At 39.2% G+C, this 6,057-nt stretch overlaps 1 pseudogene; it reads left to right on the forward strand.

Annotated features, from left to right (window-relative positions):
* Nucleotides 1–383: 383 nt before the first annotated feature.
* On the forward strand, nt 384–4,383 carry LOC141415711 (protein transport protein Sec24B pseudogene; annotated as a pseudogene).
* The last annotated feature ends 1,674 nt before the right edge of the window (nt 4,384–6,057 follow it).

The following is a 6,057-nucleotide window of genomic DNA, read 5'->3' on the forward strand; positions in this document are numbered from 1 at the left end:
CTTGGAGGTCTACAAATAAATTCTGCTTGCTAGAATATAATTTTTAAACAAGTTGACAATTTCTGCCATGTGCACAGATAGAGCTTCTGATTTACTTTATAATACCTTATTCCTAAAGACAAGCAAATCAAGTTCTCCAGATATTTGATAAAATACTTGAAAATACAAGCAAACAAAAATAACAGACCAGCGAGGAATATCTAAAACAACACTAGGGAGCCGCCGCCGTTGATGCTGCTGCCAGCAGTGCGTTCAGGTCGGCCCCCTCCGGGTCCCCTCACCAGGCAGCCAGTGCCAGGATCCCATCCAAATTTGGAGGAGCCACCGCATCCGGAGCCGCAGTTCCAGCGGGCCCAGGCCTGGCACCGCCCCAGAGGAACGGTCCAGCACAGAATCAAATGCGGGTGCTATCTGGGTATAGATTACATCATCAAAACTATCTTCTTCCCTCAGGACATTACTCTTAAGGACCTGGGAAAATGACCTCATTGCCATTGGATAACCAGTGTGACGATTATGACTCTGGCCTCTATACAGTACCAACACAAAATGTGGTGACTCCTAGCATAGCAAACCAACCAGGAGCACAGCAGATGTATGGCAGGGTTCCTCCTGCCCCTCACATTGTGGGATCCACTGCAGGATCTTTCCAAGGTGCTGCATCATCAACATCCCTTTTGCATACCAGTGCATCCCATCCCTACTCCTCTTTTGTGAATCACTACACTAGTCCAATGTATTCTGCCAAGTCTTCTGTTGCTTCTCAGGGATTTCCCTCTACTTGTCATTATGCTATGTCCACTGTTCCTTATTCTGTGTATCTTAGTGTTTCATATCCTTCTGTGCCTGCTGGTGATCCATATGGGCAAATGTTTACCTCACAGAATGCTCCAACTGTCAGGCCAGTTAAAGATAATTCATTGTCTGGCCAAAATCCAGCTATCAGCCATCCATCACTGCTTCCACCTCCACCTTCACAGCAGCACGATCAGCAGCAAAGTCTTTCAGGATATAATACTCCATCATGGGCAGCTCCAGGCCTTCCATCAAGCAAAGACAATTTCATTAGAAACCACATGGGATCCCTGCCTATAGCCCACAACAACCTAACAAATGCTGATTCTCTGTCCTGTCTGGTTATGCCTCCCAAGTCCAGCTCAGTAGCATCTACTGCTTTGTCAGGAGCCTCCTCAACAAAAATGCCTCCTGTTGCAAAGCACCCAGTTGAGCCCATGTCCTCAGTTACACAGCCATCAAAGCTATTACAGCAGAAAGGAATGATGTATGGTGAATATGTTAATTATCAAGCTAGCTCTGCACTAACTCCCTTGTCATCAACTTGCAATGATGAGGAAGAGGAAGAGGAGGATGAGGAAGCAGGTGTTGACTGCTCTTCTACCACAAGCAGTGCTTCACCTTTGCCCAACAGTTATGATGCCCTGGAAGGAGGCAGCTATGCAGATATGCATTCTTCATCAGCAAGCAGTCCTGCTCCTGATCCTGCCTCTGAACCTGACCCTGCTCCAGCTCCTGCCACTATTCCTCAGCCATCAAAAATGGCTAAGCCTTTTGGTTATGAGTATCCCACTCTTCAGCCTGGTTATCAGAATGCAGCACCACCACTCAATTCTGGAGCACATCCCAGTATCCTGGCGTATTGTGGATTCCAGCAGTATCCTCAACAGTACCCTGGTGTGAACCAGCTATCTTCCAGTCTAGGAGGATTGAGTCTTCAAAGTTCTCCCCAACTGGAAAGCCTGAGACCTGTCAACCTCACTCAGGAGAGGAAAATTTTACCCATGGCTCCGGTTTGGGCTCCTGTACCTAACTTGAATTTAGTTTAAATCAAAAAGTTAAACTGTAGCCCAGATTCATTTCGATGTACTTTGACAAATAGTCCACAGACACAGGCTTTACTGAATAAAGCTAAGCTTCCTTTTGGATTGTTGTTACATCCTTTTAGAGATCTAACACAATTACCAGTGATAACATCAAATACCATGGTGAGGTGCCGATCTTGTCGAACATATATCAACCCTTTTGTGTCCTTCATTGATCAGCGCAGATGGAAGTGCAACTTGTGCTACAGAGTTAGTGATGTTCCTGAAGAATTTATGTATAACCCCCTTACACGATATTGTGGAGAGCCTCATAAACAACCAGAAGTTCAGAATTCAACTATGGAGTTCATTGCTTCCTCAGATTACATGCTTTGTCCTCCTCAACCTGCAGTTTACTTGTTTGTCTTAGATTTTTGTCACAATGCAGTGGAAGCTGGATATTTGACAATTTTGTGCCAGTCACTGTTAGAAAACTTAGACAATCTTCCTGGAGATTCATGAACAAGAATAGGATTCATGACGTTTTATAATACTATTCATTTCTACAATTTGCAAGAAGGATTGTCCCAGCCTCAGGTGTTGATTGTATCTGATATAGATGATGTTTTTCTACCTATGCCGGATAGTTTACTTGTGAATCTATTTGAAAGTAGAGATTATAAAAGATTTACCAAATATGTTCGCTAGTACAAGAGAGAGACACAGTGCCCTGGTTCCTGCACTTCAGGCACCTTTAAGTTAATGTCTCCAACAGGTGGCCAGGTGTCTGTATTCCAGAAGCAGTTACCTTCCTTGGATGCAGCATTTTTGAAGTCTAGAGAAGATCCAAATCAAAGATCAAGTACAAAGGTAGTACAACACCTTGGACCTGCAACTGATTTTTATAAGAAATTTGCTTTAGATTGCTCAGGACAGCAAACTACAGTGGATTTATTCCTTTTATTCTCACAGTATTCTCATCTTGCTTCTCTAGCTTGTATGTCCATGTATTCTGCAGGGTGCATCTGTTATTATCCATCATTCCACTGTATTCACAATTCTTCACAAGCAGAAAAGCTACAAAAAGACCTAAAATGATATCTGACAAGAAATATTGGATTTGAAGCAGTTAGGAGAATAAGATGTACTAAAGGTCATTCAGTGCACACTTTTCATGGAAACTTCTTTGTCCATTCCACTGATTTGTTGTCTCTTGCCAACATCAATCCTGATGCTGGAATTACAGTGCAATTGTCAGTTGAAGAAAGTTTGACAGATACATCCTTAGTGTGCTTTCAAACAGCCCTGTTATATACATCAAGCAAAGGTGAGCAGAAAAATTAGAGTGCATACACTTTGTTTGCCCGTGGTTAGCTCACTGGCAGATGTACATGCAGGAGTGAGTATGCAAGCTGACATCTGCCTTCTGGCAAACATGGCGGTGGATCAATCAGTCTCCTCAAGTCTATCAGATGTGAGAGATGCCTTGGTGAATGCTGTGGTGGACTCAGTATCTGAGTATGGCTCCACTGTCTCAAACTTACAGCACTCCGTTTTGATAGCACCCAGCTCACTCAAGTTGTTCCCTCTCTATGTTTTGGCCCTTCTCAAACAGAAAGCATTTAGAATGGGTACAAGCACATGCTGGATGATTGTGTATTTGCCATGTGTCAGATAAAGTCTCAGCCACTTGTTCATCTAATGAAAATGATTCATCCCAACTTATACAGAATAGACAGATTCACAGATGAGGGTGCAATACATGTTAATGACAAGGTGGTACCTCAGCCACCCCTTCAAAAATTGTCAGCAGAGAAGCTGATAAGAGAAGGTGCTTTCCTTATGGACCTTGGCTCTGTTTTTTTACATTTGAATTGGAAAAGTCTGTGACAACAACTTCATAGAGGATGTACTTGGCTATCCTAATTTTGCATCAATACCACAGAAAATGGCACATCTTCCAGAGGTAGACACACTTTCATCAGAAAGAGCAAGATCCTTTATAACCTGGCTTAGAGACAGCAGACCCTTAAGCCCAGTTCTTCACGTGGTAAAAGATGAGAGTCCTGCCAAAGCAGAAATTTTTCAGCATTTAATAGAAGACAGGACAGAAGCTGCATTCTCTTACTATGAATTTTTGCTTCATGTTCAGCAGCAAATTTGTAAATGAAGTAGGCTAAAATTTAATAAGAAGAAAAAGATGCATAACCTAGGTAAAGCATATTTCAGAGAAGCACATAGGATATTTGATGTGGAGGCATTTGCTGTTATAAGACACAATGCACAGCACTCTAAAGTTTTGGGAGAAGGTAGAGGGAAAGAAAGAAAGTGACAGATTTTCTTCAGCCTTCTTTAATGGCAATGATGATTCTGTTTCACCAAGTGTATTTGAGTTGGTTTCTACATATTTCCAGTAGTGGAGCAATACAGTGTTCTCTTCATTGCAGGCCAGCAAATTTATGTAGCTGTGTGGAATGACATGTCATAATGTAAAATTAGGTGATTTTTTTTCTTAATATAAAATTTCTGGACTTAAACTCTGACAAGAGATGCCAAAAGGCAGTGGTACTGTGCTATTTGTTTATGTGAATTACTTTTTAGCAAGGAATGATTCATATTCATTCAATGAATTCATTTTCCCTATAAAGAAAATACTGTTTCAGTACATGAACTATAGAGAATATATATATAATGTACATAAGTGTTACATTTGTAAAGAAAATGTAAAAATGTAACTACAATATATGAATTGCTTAAACTGTGCTATACTCTTGGATGACAACTCTTTTTTTGTCACACTTAGAGAATGAGGTTGACAAATACATATTATGAATTGAGTCCACAAAAGAAACATAAAACTCTTTGTACTTCTGTTAAATCTTTTATGTGGATTTATTTATGATCAACCTACTAATTAAAATATTTTGCTTGACAAAAAATAAATAAATAAAATAATACAACAGCAATAATTGAGGAAGCAACAAAATAATTTGAAAACTACAATTGATTCTAGAAAAGAAAGATATAGCACTGGCACAAGAACAAAATATTAGGAATACAAGAATGAATGAAAAAACTAATTCTGACTGTTAAAAATAGCACAGGAGAAAAATCAACTGAGGAGTAGGAAAGATAGTTTTTGAATCCTACTGTAATAATATGTCTGTTTGATGCACAATCAGGTATATGATTAGAAAGATAAAGTTAAAATATCAGACTGATGAAAACATTCTAACTTCTTCATTCTGGCTTTAGAAAAGCAATTCTATATTGTATTTCCTCAAAATGAGATGCAAACTGGCTATCTGGAATTTTCCTCTCTTAAGAGATGTCTAGCACACCTTGTCTCCCTCCTTCAACCTCAGGGAAAAATTTCTCTGGGATTCTCTCAATATCCAAACCAGTCTTGAATTATCTTTCTAAACTTATCCATGTTCTAAGTTTCTGTAAAATATAAGGAAGATCTTTTTTGTTTGTGTTTTTTTAGAGGTACTGGTGTTTGAACTCAGGTCCTTTACTTGCTAAGCAATTGCTATACCACTGGAGCCACACCTTTGGTCTGTTTTGCTTCGTTAATTTTTGCTGGGGATCACAATCCTCCTACCTAAGTTTCCCTGTAGCTGGGATTGCATATCCTCATAACCACACCTGGCTTGTTTATTGTGATGTGGGTCTTGATAAATTTATACCTGAGCTGCCCTCTTACCACAATTCTCTTATATCCAGTTTCCAAGTAGTTGGAGTTGTAGGGTGTGAGCCACTGGACCTAGGAAGGAAGATCTTAATACAAAAAAAATCAATATATTTTTCTGTATAACTCTATAGGAAGAATGATTGCATTTTAGAAGAATTATGCATTATTTGTCTGTTTAAACTATGTGCTTGTTACTTTAAATAGACTGTTGTGTATAATTACTTTTATGAATAAGATCATGTATTCTATGACTGTGGTAAGACTTTGTTGGTGACTAAATAGTTAAAGTTCTAGAAGGGCAGAAGTGAAGTGGTAAGAGCCAAATAGATTTTCACTTGACTGTTATACAATATTTGCATATAAATAGAGAAGCTTTAAGATCCACACATTTTGTGAATCAAATTACCATGACAACACAGTCTGCCTATGAAGCTTACATCCAAATATTATCTTTCAAAGATGATCTGTTATAAAGTTTGTTTTAATTTTAAAATAATGCTTTCCACTCTTAGGAGGAAATGTTTTGTTCAGTACATTCACACT

Source organism: Castor canadensis, chromosome 13, assembly GCF_047511655.1.
Source record: "Castor canadensis chromosome 13, mCasCan1.hap1v2, whole genome shotgun sequence".
Classification (NCBI taxonomy): domain Eukaryota; kingdom Metazoa; phylum Chordata; class Mammalia; order Rodentia; family Castoridae; genus Castor; species Castor canadensis.